We start from the raw sequence: 16,971 nt of genomic DNA on the forward strand, positions 1-16,971 counted from the left end.
ACAACTGCTCAGCATGAGATGATTAATACATGGATGCATAGAATGCTCATCTCCAGCCAGTGGTAGTTTCTCTGGTACTTGGCAACTTTATGTGGAGTTGGCAATGAGTGCAAAATGTACATATGTGAGAAGGAAATAAGATGTAATGGAAGATGGGCATCTCTGTGGTTTCAAAGTAGCTAGCTGTATTGTTTAGCTAGCTGTATTGTTAAGCAGAATTAACAGACTTTAAGACCTGTCTACAGTTGCTTTTGAGTTTTTATTCAGTACGTTACATTTGGAGTCTAATGTGACATCTGGGTGTCTTTAACAGAGCACTGAGTGCTACAAGTGGTTTTCTATGAGTTCAGATGACATATATTTGGTTAAGAGAGATATATATAAAACACACACACATACATGTATTGTTTATTAATATTTGTTTAACGAGAAAGTCCGACTGGGTAAAAAGTACACATTTTCATGTGAGACCCAGGGAGAAAAGCTTCAGAGAATTAGACAGTATCTAATAAAACAGTAGTGTAAATGTAATTTAAGAAAAATCTATACATACAATCTGAGGGTAGAAAACATAGGATACAATAAAGCATGAGGAGACACCAGTGATACAATAATATATATATATATATATATATGTGTGTGTGTGTGTGTGTGTGTGTATATATAGACACACACCCACCCGTGTATGTATATGTACATATACAAACACACAAGTTCAGGGATTTTTAAGATGTTCTTCGTATTTCACTGTTACAGTCATCACATTTGGGTTATCCCTGCCAGAGTTAGCCCTCAGTCGGTCTGAATGCCAGAGGCTTAGTATTTCTGCGTCGGTTGCCGTTGCTCCAGGACTGATGTCAGGTCATCAGTGTTATAAATTAAGGCAGCCGACGCCATTACATCAGTCTTTCTTGCCGAGGAGCCTGAAGCAGAAGCAGTTCGCACAAGTGCCGGTTGGCCGCTACCTGAGTTTTTCGTTTCCGAAATTGAAGTTGAAGTCTTCTAAAGCTAAGTATCCCATTGAGGATCCTTTTTTCTTGCTCTAATCGATGTCAGAAAAAGTTAACAATTGTCTCGCCTATGGAAAGCAAGTACCACACCAAGATTTTCATTCCTACTGCGTCACTTGCTTAGGCCCAGACCACGACATCCCCCGCTGTCACTTTTGTGCTCTGTTCAACGCCAGAACTATAATGTTGGTGTGCCCTTATTATACCTAGATATTTTTGCTCTCAGTCCTCGAATTCCGATGTGGCTTCGGTAAGCCATCCGACAGCAGATCTTCTGAAAAAAACGTAAAGATAAAGACAGACTGCATAGGTCCAAAACTGCTGACGACGCTTCTATTAAGCTAGTCATCAGTTCTCTGGTCCTCAGTGAGGTGCTTTCACAGCCCCTGATGCCCGCTTCTGTGGATTCGCAGGCCGCTACCGAGACCCTTTCGGAGTCCAGTATGCCATGAGAGACTTCATCGACTAAGGATCCTGCGGATGTCTGTACCTTGGATGGGTCCGAAGCCACTGAGCAGACAACGGCTTCTGAGCAAGTACTTCGCACTACCGATTCTCGACACAGACCGACGGCTTCTTTAGCGTCTACCATTCTTTCGAAAACTACAGAGTTTCTAAGGCCCAGGGTATGAACCACACCCAAGAAACCAACGACCCAATCTCAGGCACCTGCTTCCTTGCCTCAGTCTCAGATGCTTAAAATGGCAGAAGACCTTATAATGCTTATCAGGGGAAGACAGGCTACCCCTTCTAAAAGAAAAATAGATTTGTCCCCAGTTTTATCTGAACAGGAGTCAGATGAAGCTGATGCATCTGATTATGAAGATATGCAACCCTCTCAGCATATGAGGATTCTGATGCAGAGGAATCCATCCCTTTAGCCTCTCCACTCGAGGGTCTCTCCTTTGGGGAATCCCTACATACCTTAAGGGAACATTTCCAATGGGAATGTCAGGACTACCCTCAGTCAAAAAAGACAGTGGGCAGAGGCCAAAAAGCAAGTCCTTGCCCTGCTGACTAGGGCAATAGAGCATGCTCCTGCAGAACAGGTAGGCCAAGGTTTCTACTCCAGACTCTTCCTTGTACCCCAAAAAGGGGGCACCTGGTGCCCCATCCTCGATCTTTCCATTCTAAACACTTTCCTGGTGATACCAAAATTCAAAATGCTCACCCTCCAGCAACTTCTACCTATGCTCTCCAAGGATGCTTGGTTTAGCCACCCTAGACCTAAAAGAAGCCTACCTACACATCCCAATCAGGGAGTCTTGCAGGAAATATCTCCGTTTCAGGGCTGGATTACTGCACTTTCAGTTCTCTGCACTTCCCTTTGGCTTATCCACTGCTCCCAGAGCTTTCACAAAATACCTGGCTTCCACCATTGCTTTTTGCAGACAAAGAAATATTCAAATTTACCCATACTGGTCGACTGCCTGATTCAGGCAGACAGTCAGGAAAAGCTGCTAAAGCACCTGACCTTTGTAAAGGACCTACTGACCTCCCTGGGGTATACTATCAATGAAAAGAAATCCAAACTAGTACCCATGCAAAAAATTGTATTCCTGGGAGCAAGCCTGGACACGGCATCTCAGATGGCATTCCTTACACCAGAAAAACAAACCTACCTGACAACCTACTTCTCTCAACTAGCCACCAGACCCCAGTTGTCTGCAAGGAAAATACTGCTAGCTCTGGGGTTCATGGCTTCTTGCATTCTACTCATTCCATATGCCAGACTGCATGTGAGGAAACTACAATGGCACCTAAAAAACCTTTGGTATCAACACTCCCAAGACCTGGAAACTCTTATACCTATGATACCTTGCTTAAAGAAATATTTCCTTTGGTGGGCAGCAGCATGCAGCCACAACAAGGGACTACCCTTTTCACAACCCCATGCCTCCCAGACCCTCACCACAGATGCATCAGACTATGCGTTGGGTGCACACTTGGACGGCAGATGCATTCAGGACCAATGGAGTCCAAACTAAATACATCTGCACAGCAACCAAAAAGAGATGTTAGCTGTTCAGCAGGCTCTGACAGCCTTCAGACCCCTACTCTCCCCAGGACCTCTGCTTATCAAAAAAGACAACACCACTGTGATGTGGTATATCAACATGCAGGGAGCGACTCACTTGTACCCTCTGTGCAGACTTGCCATGACCCTTTGGCACGCAGCCTCAGCCATGCAACTACACCTGCTAGCACAATTCCTGCTAGGCTCTCTAAACTGTCTGGCAAACAACTTAAGCAGAAATCTTCTGGACCCACACGAGTGGCAGCTAGACCAAAAAACTTTCACCCTTGTAATCCAGATATGGGGCACCGCAAAGGCTGCCCTGTTTGCTTCCCACTCCAGCCATCAGCTCATCAAATTCTGAACCAGTGAACCTCATAACAAGGCCTGGAAAGTAGATGCTCTATCCTTCCAGTGGGTCAACCTCTCAGTCTATGCATTCCCCCCTCTACCTCTCATTACAAGGGTGCTGCTCAAAATAAGGGAGGAAAAACCGAGGACAATCCTGATTGTCAAAGACTGGCCATGCCAGCACTGATACCCTCTGCTGCAAAGCCTGTCACTACTGCCACCATGGCATCTCCCTCAGATCCCAACACTCCTGACACAGAGGAATGGAGAATTCATGCATCCCCAATTGCAGACCCTCAATCTGGCAGTCTGGCTTATTCCCTGACCACTGCACAAGCTGCCAACCTAAGCAAATAAGTTCTAGATGTTATACATGAAGCCAGATGCCCTAGCACTAGAAAGTCTTATGCTGACAAGTGGAAAAGGTTTTGCACCTGGATCCAGGCTAAGGGAGCTGGAACTGCACAGCCTCCCCTACCTCTCATCCTGGATTACCTGGCTGACCTACTACAGAGGGATCTATCCTTCTCTTCCATTAAAATTCATGCCTCTACTATCTCTGCTCATTTCAGCACAGAGCCACCTCTTTTCTCTCACCCTCTCATCAAACAGTTCCTAAGAGGGGCTAACAACTTGAGGTCACCCAGAAGAGCACCTATCCCAGCTTGGGACCTTAATTTTGTTTTGGAAAAACTCACCTTGCCCCCCTTTGAACCAGCAGCATCAGCAGAGTTAAAGTTCCTCTCTTGGAAGACAGCCTTGCTTCTGGCCATCACTTCAGCTAGAAGAGTATCTGAGCTACAAGCACTAATGGCTGTAGAGCCCTTCATCATTTTCCACGCTGACAGGGTCTCCCTCAGGACTAACCCATCCTTCATGCCAAAAGTGGTGTCCAGTGTGGCTCTCAACCAATCCATTCATTTGCCCACCTTTTTCCCTAACCCACAAAACAAGGGGGAAAGGATTCTGCACTCTCTAGATGTGCACAGACCAGCTCAGATTCTACCTAGACAGGACTAAATCATTTAGGAAGACTGATCAATTGTTAGTCAGCTTTGCTACAGGTGCAGAGGGCAAGGCCATATCCAAACAATCCATTTCCAAATGGATAGCACACTGCATCCATTTCTGCTACAAGCAGCACGGGAAACTTCCCCCAAGGGGGACAGGACACATTCTACCAGAGCAACCTCCACCTCTGCAGCTTTCCTCAGAGGGGTCCTCACCAGGGACACCCTGGAGGCTGCAACATGGACATCTGTTCATACCTTCACCAAGCATTACCACCTGGCTATCTTCTCCACATCCAGGCAGGCTTTGCCACAGCAGTCTTGCAGGGCATCCTAGCCAGCCCCCAGTCTTCTTGACTGCCTCCACCCTTTTCTTCAGCTTTGGGAATCAACCCAAATGTGATGACTGCAACAGTGAAACATGAAGAACATAGTACAGTTGTGTACACGTAACATAAATGTAGATGTTAGAGTGTATTCACTGTTGCAGTCCTGGTCCCCCCTTCCATCCCCCTTGTCTTTATCTCTCAATTTCTGTCAGTCTCTATCCTTACAAGGATGTTTTGGTATTTACTTTCTACTGGTGGTGTTCTTCCACCATAACCTAGCTCCCTCTTGGGGGCTCCTGACAGGGCAAGAAAAACTGATGTAATGGCGGCTGCCTTAATTTATAGTACTGACGACCTGACGTCAGTCCTGGAGCGACATTACTGTCACAGAGGAAATGCTGTGCAAAAACCTGTAAAATCGATCTTTTTATTGTAAAATGAACTGAAACTCACTCTTTTCATGTTATAGTTGTTAAGCGCTTTCACCCACTGTATGTGGGCTTCATCAGAAGGTCTCTTGTTAATAATACTAATATTTTAAGTGTCCCTGATTATTTCTGGATTTGTTCCCGATTCAAGATTTTTCACTGATTGCTTGAGAGCTGTGTGTGTACTGTGTAATGGACCCTTGGTATATGTGGAAATTCTCTAACTGTCACAGTCAGAGTCCACAGAATATCACTCTGTTGCTAAGTTGATCCTCCTCTAGACCATTGTTTTTTTCATTTGAGTCATGGCTTCTTCTGGGGCCACCAAGTAGTTTTATTAAGTTTGTGGATGACTTCCCTAAAGAAAATTAGCATCAAATCACAGCTCTCTTTCTTTACCCTTCCATTGATCTTACTTGACTGTACTGGATAAATGGAAGGTGCTGATATTATAAAAGATAATTTCTGAATCACAAGTTCTTGTTGTCTGATATCTTAATATTTGCGTAATGCTGGTTTGCACAGATGCATTTTGTATGGGATTCACAAGTATCAAATGGGTAGAGGCTAACTGAATTATGTTGGTTTGACTATGGAAACCATCTACAGTGAGTAATTGTTGAGAATTCCTCTTTTGATATCCCCATCTCAGTAAAGTTCTGAAAATCTCCAACCTCTGCACTTCAGGTCATAAACTTCTTACTATTACTTATGTCAGCATGGACTGGGATGCATGGACACACATAAGGTCTGTACTGTACATTACTGACTTGGTTTAGTTTTATTCTATTGTAATATACACCACTGGAAATTTGCCATGTTCAGTGCTTAAGTTGATAAAACCATACTATGTTCCTCTGGTTGTCCTATCACTAGCTAGGACCGCTATTTGCATTGTGTGTACTGCTGGAAAGGAACAGGACATTATAAATTGTGTCTCACCTCTTCAGCCCAGCCACACACAGAAGAATGTGTGAGACGTTTAAGGCCCATATCGGCTTGTATAGGATGGCACCATTTGAGTGGGGCCAGCAAGGTCCCTTGTATATTTGATCCAGATTGAAATGAGAAAGCTAGGTCTCTACTCTGTGTAGCTGCCCTCCAGATGACCCTTTCCTTGGAGAGATGCTCAGGTTTGTGAGGTCCTGTATTTACTGTCTTGTTGCTTTTTTGTTGTCTTCCAGAAATACTAAACCAGTGTTTGGAGATGTTGAGAAGATTTGCATCATCCCTTTTGTGACACCTTTTCTCAAGGCTGCCACTTATTTGGCTTAGAAGCAGAGACAGTAGAATGAGATCCTTAGTAAGAATCCAAGGACAGATCCCTGTATCCTATGTTCAGTCCAACATAAATCTTGGAGCCCAGTGCATCTTTTTGGCTGGCCAGTAAGGAGTTTGAAGTTTTCTTCCATCTTGCAGTTCAATCTCATCCTTTTGTAACAGGCTCTTGAAATAACCTTTACTGTGGCTTCTTCAGTTGCTTTTTAAACAGATAATTGTAATTTTCAGTGATGATGCTGTTGCTAAGGGATGCATCTGAGCTGAATGGTGCGATTCATACTCCCTTTTTTTTTCCCCAAGGATTAGATGAGATGAGCTATTTTTGATGCCCTTTTTTTTAGAGTGAAGTTGTCTTTGGGGAGGCTTACTAGAATGTGACAGATCTGTGTAGGAGTAAACAGCTACTGACCACCATGGAAGGGCCTCATTGCTGTTACCCCAAGTTGTTTTATTTTTGGTCAACTTATTTCCCTAAGAAGAAAAAGCCCTTTCAGAGGATGAGAAGGGCATCCATGCATCAGATATCTTGGTTGTTCGGCATATTGAATGTCTTTTAGGTAGGAGACTGGACAGGCTCCACTTAGCATTACTCATGGGTCACTGGTACTCAGAGTTTCCACAGAACCATAAACATGGAATGATGGATTTTATGCATAGTCTTTGTCAGTCATATCTTATTGCTGTTTAACTTAAAAGAGCTCCTGTATAATTCTCTAAAGTCTGTGCGGAGCTCTCCGAACATTTTAATAACGCATGTTAACCATCGACCTCTTGCTCTCTGAAATAGTTTTCCTTCATGTTCTTTGGCTTGAAGGAGACAGGAGGCTTCTTTACCTGGTAGTGACTTCAGTATGCTAGGTTGAAAATGGTAACTCACTAGATGAGTAACACTGCTGCTGCCACAGGGGAACACCATTGCTGTTATTGGGCATAGTTTGCAATGTCATTATGTGGTCTTTTCTCAAGAGGCATTTGGGTTATAGAAGAACTAAGCCAGCGTCATGATACCATTGAGTATGTCTGCTGTAATGATGTGCCAGACCATTCTTGGCCCTGGCAAGCCCTATTGAAAAAGGTTTGAAGAAGCCTAAGTCTATAATAATATGCACCTCTGTACCAACTCTTCCCTGAAAAAAAGTCTTGTTTTCAACTGTGACAGCCAGCCTGACCCTGTCTCAGTCAGAGGCAACGGAGCTGTTAGAAGAAACTCCTACACTGGCTCTGTTGCCTCAGTTAGTACAAGGAAATCAGCTAAATTGGCATCACTGCAGTCCAAAGTCTTATCCAATGTTGATGTAGAGAAACGAGGAGTCTAGCCGTAGTCCAGGTGTAGGCAAGTATAAACCAGAGTACAATGTGATTGTAGTACAGGAAAATAAATAAATAAATAACATAAGCTTGACTTGCCTTAATGGGGGGATGTCTTATGTAAGTTCCTGTGGGGGGAAGAATCTCCTGATGTTCTTCGTGTTTCACTGTTGCAGTCATAACTGTAGGGTGCTCCTGCCGGCAGGCAGCCCGAGGTCGGCCAGAATCCCAAAGTCTGGGTCTGGCGTCGGCTGTACAAGCTAGTACCCTGACGTCAGTACACTCTGGTACATAGCCCTCAGCCGACGCCATCTTCTCCAGTCTTTCTTGCCGTGCGGTGGAAAGCAGCTCGCAAGTCGTTGGTTGGCGATTTTCGAACAGCGTATTTGGTTGTTATCGGTCCGAAGTTCTTACTTCTCTTCTCAAAACTAAGTACCCCGTTGAGGAATCTTTTTCTTGTTCCTCCGATGTCAGAAAAAGTTAATAATTGTATTACGTGTGGAAAACAAATACCTCATAAAGATTTCCACTCTTACTGTCTACCTTGCTTAGGCCCTGACCACGACGTTTCTTGTTGTCGGTTCTGTGCCAGGTTCAATTCTCGTACTATCAAGCGCAGGTACGACTGGGCTCTAAATTACTTTGGCAGACGCTTCAATTACAGAATGTCGTCGGACACTACCGGAATTCAAAAGAAGTGCAAAGACAAGGACAGGCCTCCGAGGTCCAAACAGGACTCGTTGCAGCTGGAGCCAGCATCCGGTTCGGCTGTCGTCAGTGAGGCGCTTTGCAGCCCCTGTCGTCCGCCACTTCTGAACCGATGGCCGATACGGACTCCCATGGGGAGCCTTCAAGGCCTACTATTTTATCTGCTGCAGGACCTTCGGACGTCGCTCCCTCAGATGGGTCCGGAACCGCTGTGCAGGTACCGGCTTCTGAGGGGGTATTCAGGCCTACTCACATCACTATATCAAAGGCAAAGGCAAAGACTCCTGTTAAGTTTAAAGCTCCTGCTCAAGCTACTTCTGAATCTACTCCCAGGACACAGAAGCAATTGTTAAGGATGGCTGAAGATTTTCTTACAATGATTAGGGGTTCTCACCCCCCCCTCTGAGAAAAGGCCTCGACAGGATGTTCCTATGGATTCCTCTGACCAGGCTTCTATATCTTCTGTCTCTTCCTCTGATCAGGAATATTCTTTTCCTCCTTATGAGGATTCGGATCCTGAGGACTCTTTGCCCTCTGCCTCTCCGCCTGAAGATTTTTGTTTTGGGGAAACCTTACATGAGATGAGGGAACATTTTCATTGGGAAGGTCAGGATTATTCTGCTTCCAAGAAGAGGCTTAGAGAATTCCTTCTTCTTCCTCAACATAGGCCTCTGGCTATCCCTCCTGTTCTTGACATTGTGGATGATGCTTTTTCTGAGGCTATTTTGAATCCTGATTCCATGCCTCCTGTTCCTTCTAAGCCTGATAGATTTTATAGGGTTCCTGATTCCCATTTGTTCTTATTTAAGAACCCTTCTGCGGATCCTGAAACTATTTCTCAGGGTTCTAAGGCTGCTAAAGTTGCTATTTCTAAAAATCCTATTCCCTCTGAGAAGGATTCTCATGCCTTAGACAGGTGGGGTAAAAAGGTATATACTTCTGCTACCCTTTCTGTTAGGGCTTTAAATTGCCAGTTTCATATGTTTAAATAACAGCAATTTCTTTTGTCTGTTTTAAAGCAAAAGCTTGCTTCCCTTCCTGCATGTGCAGAAGATAAGGAAATACAAGATGTATTGCATGCAACTGAACAAGTGAACAAACATAGCTTGCATTGTGGTTTTGATGCTTTGGATGCTTCTTGCAGGGCCGCAGCCTCTGGCACTGTTATCAGGAAACATGCTTGGCTTCGTGAACAAAGTTTACCGGAACAGGTTAAGGTTAAATTATTAGATGCCCCTGTTCAGCATGATGTTCTTTTTGGATCTAAGGCTGAGGAGGTTATTAAAAAGATGGAAGAAAAGGCAAAATCTATGCAAACTGTGAAAGATTTCTTGCAAGTTCAGCCTCCTAGATTTTCCAGGAATTGGCCCTCCAAAAATTGGTCCTTTCCCACGTCTGACAGGCCTCAAAGGGGAAGATATAGACGCTCCAGAGGTCATGGTCAAGCTCAGGCCTCATACAGATCTAGACAATGGACTGCTTCTTCACCTAGAAGGGGAGAAGACAGATCCCAATCTCAAAGAAAGCAAACTCAGTGACTCTCTCGGTTGGGCTACAGGACCTCTTTACCTGGATGCCCCTCTCGGAGGAAAACTTTCTCTTTTTTACAGAAATTGGACTCATATTACCCAGGACAAATGGGTATTGGACGTGATTTTAAAAGGCTACAAATTCCACTTTCATACTCTGCCAAGGGCTATAGGTTGGCCAGATCCGCCAAAACATCAATGGTCAGAGGCCTTAAATCAAGTGGATGCTCTTTTAGCCATGAGAGCCATAGAGCCTGTTCCTCTCTCAGAGATGGGAAAAGGTTTTTATTCAAGACTGTTTCTGGTTCCAAGAAAACAAAACTCATGGAGACCTATTCTGGACCTTTCTGTGTTAAACACCTTTTTGGAAATTCCAAAATTCAAGATGCTTACTCTGCAGCAGCTGATTCCAATACTCTCTCAGGATGCCTGGATGGTGACATTGGACCTAAAGGAAGCCTATTTACACATTCCCATCAGGCAGGAACGCAGGAAATTCCTCAGATTCAAGACAGGTTCGAGACACTTTCAATTCTCTGTACTGCCCTTTGGTTTATCTACTGCACCCAGAGTCTTTACCAAGTGCCTGGCACCAGTAGTGGCTTATTGCAGACTTCAGGGGATTCAGATTTACCCCTGTTTGGACGACTGCCTTATTCAGGCAGACAGCAAGGATCTTTTACTTCAACATCTGGATTTTGTTCAACGTCTTCTCCTCCTACTGGGATTCTCAGTGAACACAAAAAAGTCACATTTGATCCCTTCTCAACAAATGGTATTCTTGGGAGCCCTCTTAAATACAACCTTACAAAGGGCCTTCCTCACTCCAGAAAAACAAATACAGCTGGCTTCAATTTTCAAGACTTTGGCAGCTCTAACTCAGCTCACTGCAAGGAAATTCCTGCAGGCACTGGGCTACATGGCTTCCTGCATTCTGTTGATTCCAAATGCAAGGCTTCATATGAGAAAGCTTCAATGGTATCTGAAAAGTGTATGGTCACAGCATTACCACGATCTGGACACTCTGATTCCTCTGATCCCCTGCCTCCAGAAGGAGTTCCTTTGGTGGTCCAGGGTGTGTGCTTTAAATGAAGGAAAGCCTTTTCGTCTTCCTCAACCTTCTCAAATCATAACCACGGACGCCTCGGATTATGCTTGGGGAGCACATTTTCTAGACAATTGCCAGCAAGGAACCTGGACAAAGGACCATCTTCACTGGCACATCAATCTGAAGAAAATCTTGGCAGTTCAAAATGCTCTTCTAGCCTTCAAGAACCTTTTGCATCCAGGGCCTCTTCTGATTCGCACAGACAACACCACAGTCATGTGGTACATAAACAAGCAGGGGGGTTCTCATTCGTACCCCCTTTGCAGACTAGCTATGACTTTATGGGACACAGCTCTAAATCTGAATTTACATCTCCAGGCTCAATTCATCCCAGGAGAACAGAATCTCTTAGCAGACAGCCCGAGCAGAAACATTTTACATCCTCACGAATGGATGCTAGACACCAACTTATTCAACAGGATTACTGCAGTTTGGGAATGTCCCCAGATGGATCTGTTTGCATCCCATCTCAATCATCAGCTGCCTCGCTTTTGCACCAGGTCCTTCCACAAAACAGCTTGGAAAGTGGATGCTCTGTCTTTCAGCTGGAGAAACCTTTCGGGATATGCCTTCCCTCCTCTTCCTCTACTTCCTCGGATATTGCTAAAGATAAAACAGGACAAGCCCAAGTTCCTCATCTTGATTGCTCCGAATTGGCCTCGACAGTTTTGGTATCCAACTTTAAAGCACCTGTTCTTGGAACCTCCTTGGATTCTCCCTCTGAACCCTTCTCTTCTGTCCCAGCATCAGGGTCAGGTGCTACATTCCCATCTCAAGACCCTTTGCCTGGCAGCTTGGCTCTTCAAAGGAATTTGATTTCTTCTAGTCTTCCCAAACAAGTTTTGGATGTTCTTCTGGAAGCTAGACGGCCTAGCACTAGGAAATCCTATGCCTCTAAATGGAAGAGATTTTGTATTTGGATGCAGGACCGAGGCTTGGACCCGCTGGTGCCAGATCTCTCTTCTATTTTGCTTTACCTTTCGGATCTTTTTTCTAATGGACTTTCCTTTTCTTCCATTAAGATTCATGCTTCTGCTATTTCTGCTCATTTCAATACTGATCCTCCTGTTTTTTCTCATCCTTTGTTGAGACAATTCTTGAGAGGGGCTAAGAATTTGAGGCCTCCCAGGACTCCTCCTGTTCCTGCTTGGGATCTTAATTATGTTTTAGAAAAACTTACTTTGCCTCCTTTTGAGCCTGCTGCATCTTCAGATATTAAGTTTTTATCTTGGAAGACAGTTCTTTTGTTGGCATTGACTTCTGCCAGAAGGGTTTCAGAGTTGCAAGCTCTCATGGCTGTGGAACCATATCTTATTTTCCACCAGGACAGAGTATCCTTGAGGACCAATCCTACTTTCATGCCTAAGGTGATTTCGAAAGTGGCTTTAAATCAGACAATTCACCTTCCTACTTTCTTTCCTAATCCTCAAAATAAAGGGGAAAGGATTTTGCATTCCTTGGACGTGCACAGACAGTTACGATTTTACTTGGACAAGACTAAAGAGTTCAGAAAATCTAACCAATTGTTTGTTTCCTTTGCCTCCAGTTCTCTTGGAAAGGCTATTTCCAAACAAACTATTTCCAAATGGATTGCTTATGGAATAAGATTTTGTTACACTCATCATGGGAAACAGTTTCCAGGTACTGTGAGAAGTCATTCTACTAGAGCAGCTGCCACTTCTACAGCTTTTCTCAGAGGAGTTCCTACCAAGGATATCTTGGAAGCTGCTACTTGGAGTTCTGTGCATACTTTTTCCAAGCACCACAATCTCCCTTTGTATTCTAAGACCAGGGCAGGCTTTGCCTCTGCCGTTTTGCAGGGTGGTCTTGCTGCCCCTTCTTTTGTCTAAGCCTCCTCCCTTTTTTCACTGCTTTGGGATTACACCCTACAGTTATGACTGCAACAGTGAAACACGAAGAACATAGTACAGTTGTGTACACCTACCATAAATGTAGATGTTCGAGTGTCTTCACTGTTGCAGTCGGTGTTTCCCTCCCTCCTGTCCCCTCTTTTTCTCTTTTGTGGTGTATTTGTGTTTCCTTGTTGGATTAATTTTTGATTTATTGGGGATTTCTGACATCTAGGGAAAGAAAGGCTGGAGAAGATGGCGTCGGCTGAGGGCTATGTACCAGAGCGTACTGACGTCAGGGTACTAGCTTGTACAGCCGACGCCGGACCCAGACTTTGGGATTCTGGCCGACCTCGGGCTGCCTGCCGGCAGGAGCACCCTACAGTTATGACTGCAACAGTGAAGACACTCAAACATCTACATTTATGGTAGGTGTACACAACTGTACTTTGTGGTTGGAACCTCCTCCTTCTGTGGATGTTCTTCGTGTTTCATTGTTGCAGTCATTACATTTAGGTTATCTGCTTGCAGGTAGCCCTCAGTTGGCCTGATTAACAAAGTCTTGGGTCCTGCATCGGTTGCTGTCCCTTCTTTCATGGCGTCAGGGATATGAAACATGCAGCCGACTCCATTACCCCAGTCTTTCTTGCCGTGCGGTGCCCGAAGCAGAAGCAGTTCGCAAGTGTCGGTCGACTCCTGAAATTTTCATTTTGAAGTTTCAGAACCAAATTCTTAAACTAAAGCTAAGTACCCCATTGGGGATACTTTTTCTTACTCCTTACCGATGTCAGTAAAAGTTAATAATTGCATTACTTGTGGAAAGCAAATACCTCATAACGATTTTCATTCATACTGTATTCCTTGCCTAGGCCCTGACCACGACATACCTTGCTGTTGGTAAAATCAGTCGTCGGTATATTTCCGTCTCTAAATATTTTGGTTCTTGGTTTAATTATCCAGAAATGTCTTTGGTTAGCCATCCGACTACTGGGATTCCGAAAAAATGCAAAGATAAAGACAGAGACAGGCCGCCGAGGTCCACAACTACTGACGACGCTTCTCCTATGCCAGTCGCCGGTACTCAGTGAGGCGCTTACGCACCCCCCGATACCCGCTACTTCTGATTCGCAGGCCTCTTCTGAAACCCATTCGGAGTCCGGTATGCCGCAAGATGCTTTAGCTATGGAACCCGCGTCTGTCTCTACCTTGGATGGGTCCGGAGCCACTGTGCAGGCACCAGCTTCTGAGGGTGTATTCAGGCCTATGGACTTGCATATCTAAAAATCCGATGCCCAGGCCACATGCTCAGGCCTCTATGTCTAAAAAACAAGTGATAAGAATGGCTGAAGATCTAATAACTCTAATCAGGGGTAGCCAACCCCCCCCCCCCTTCTAAGAGGCCTAGGACTGAAGTTGATTATGAATCACATGATCAGGATTCTGTTATTTTCTGATTCTTCTGATGATCTGGATTTGCCCATATCTACTTATGAAGATTCTCATGCACAGGACTCCATTTCCTCTGCTTCTTCTCCTGAGTATTTTTCTTTTGGGGAAACCTTACATACTCTAAGTGAGCATTTCCACTGGGAAAGCCAGGATTTTTCTTATTCAAAAAAGAGGCTTAGGGACTTCCTTCTCCTACCTCAGCATAGGCCTTTAGCTATTCCTCCTCTACTAGACATTGTTGATGCTTTTTCGGAGTCTAGTTTGGCCCCTGATTCCCTGCCTCCTGATCCCAGAAAACCTGACAGATACTAAAGGCCCCTGAGTCCCACAAGTTCCTTTTCAAAAATCCTATTGCAGATCCAGAGACAATTTTACAGGGGCCTAAGGGCATTAAGGCTTCTACTGCTAAAAATTCTACCCCTTCTGATAAAGACTGAAGGGCGCTGGATAGATTGGGTAAGAAGGTTTACACTTCTGCACCCTTGGCCATTAGGGCTTTAAACTGCCAGTTTCATATGTTAAAGTATCAGCAACATGTTATTGGACTGCTTAAACAGAAAATGATGTTGATTCCTGACTGTGTGGAAAATAAAGAATTACAGGATTTAATGCATTCTGCTGTGTAAGTTGGAAAACATACTTTGCAATGTGGGTTTGATTCATTAGAAGCCTCTTGCAGGGCTGCTGTTACTGGGTCTGTGCTCAGAAGGCATGCTTGGCTTAAGGAGCAATCTTTGCCTAATCATGTTAAAGCTAAATTGTTGGATGCTCCTTTAAATCAGGACTGCCTGTTTGGCAACAAGGCTGAGGACGTTCTTATAAAGCTGGAAGATAAAGCTAAATCTATGCAAACTGTTAAAGATTTTTTTACAAGGTCAGCCTCCTAGATTTAGTAGGCACTGGCCCTCTAAGAATTGGTCATTTCCCGTCCCTTCCAGGTCTTCTCAAGCCAAACCCAGACACAGCAAACACCCCAGGCTCCAGTCCCAGGGGACACACAGAACTAAGCAGTGGGGGCCTCCACTGCCAAATCTGGGAATAATAAGACCCGCCTATGGTAAACTGTCTCAGTGACTTCCTTTTAAAATTTCCAAGCACTTATCAGTTGACTGCCCCTTTGGGGGAAAGAGTGCTCTTCATGCAAAGAATTGGGAATTCATTACCCAGGACAAATGGGTTTTAAATATAATGTCCCACGGATATAGATTTCACTTCCACACATTGCCAACACCAAGTGGGTGGCCGGACCTACCCCCAAATCAGTGAGCAGATGCCTAAAAACAAGTACTTTCTCTCTTAAGCATGGGGGCTGTTCAACTGGTACCAGAGGAGGAAAAGGGACAAGGTTTCTACTCGAGACTTTTCCTGGTACCCAGAAAAGACAATTCATGGCATCCTATCCTGGACCTGTCTACTCGAAACACCTTTTTGGAGATTCCAAAAGTCAAGATGCTGACTGTTCACCAGTTACTTCCTATGCTAGGCAAAGATGCCTGGTTGGCAACACTAGATTTAAAAGAAGCATATCTGCACAGCCCAATCAGGGAATGATGCAGAAGATACTTACGCTTCAAAGCAGGCTACACGCAGTTCTCTGCACTGCCCTTTGGCTTATGAACTTCGCCCAGGGTATTCACAAAGTGCCTAGCTCCAGTTGTTACATTTTGCAGGCAAAGAAATATTCAAATATACCCATACCTGGACGATTGTCTAATTCAGGCAGAAAGCCAGGACATACTTTTGAATCATCTGGCCTTTGTAAAAAGGATTCTAACTTGTTTGGGGTACACCATAAATGAAAAGAAATCTCACCTGGTACCCTGTCAACAAATGATATTCCTGGGAGCACGCTTGAATACAACTTCTCAGATGGCTTACCTCACGCCAGAGAAACAAATTAATTTGACAACCTACTTCAAATAAGTGGCCACAAAAACTCAATTATCTGCAAGGCAAATACTGCAAGCCTTGGGATTCAAGGCCTCCTGCATTCTTCTAATTCCATATGCAAGACTGCATATGAGGAAACTACAATGGTATCTAAAAAGCCTATGGTGTCAACATTCTCAAGACCTAGAAATTATTCCTATCATACCTTGCCTCTGCCTACAGTTCCTTTGGTGGGCAGAGGCCTGCCACCAAAACAAGGGACTACCTTTCACACCACCCCTTGCCGTCCAAACCCAAACAACAGATGCGTCAGACTATGCATGGGTGGCTCACCTGGCAGGGAAGTAAATTCAGGGCAAATGGAACCCAAGTCCAGTGCACCTGCATATCAATCAAAAAGAAATGTTAGCTGTACAGAATGCTCTGACAGCCTTCAAGGACCACATTCTTCCAGGACAACTAATGGTAAAGACAGAGAACAGCACTGTTATGTGGTACTTAAACAAGCAGTGGGGTACACATTCTTACCCCCTCTGCAGACTAGCCATGGCATTGTGGAACACAGCCTTGAGCTACCAAGTGCACCTACAAGCTCAGTTCCTGCCAGGAAAAATAAATATACTGGCAGATGGACTAAGCAAAAACCTAATGGACCCATATGAGTGGAAACTAGAACCAAGGATTTTCAACATGTTGACAAGCA

General features: G+C 44.5%; 1 protein-coding gene across 1 annotated transcript in view; it reads left to right on the plus strand.

Annotated features, from left to right (window-relative positions):
• Positions 1-16,971, plus strand: part of BTRC (beta-transducin repeat containing E3 ubiquitin protein ligase) — a 2,835,508-nt gene that overhangs the window by 2,077,519 nt on the left and 741,018 nt on the right. The gene's annotated exons all lie outside the window — the stretch shown is intronic.

Source organism: Protopterus annectens, chromosome 14.part0, assembly GCF_019279795.1.
Source record: "Protopterus annectens isolate FY-2018-M chromosome 14.part0, PAN1.0, whole genome shotgun sequence".
Lineage (NCBI taxonomy): Eukaryota > Metazoa > Chordata > Ceratodontiformes > Protopteridae > Protopterus > Protopterus annectens.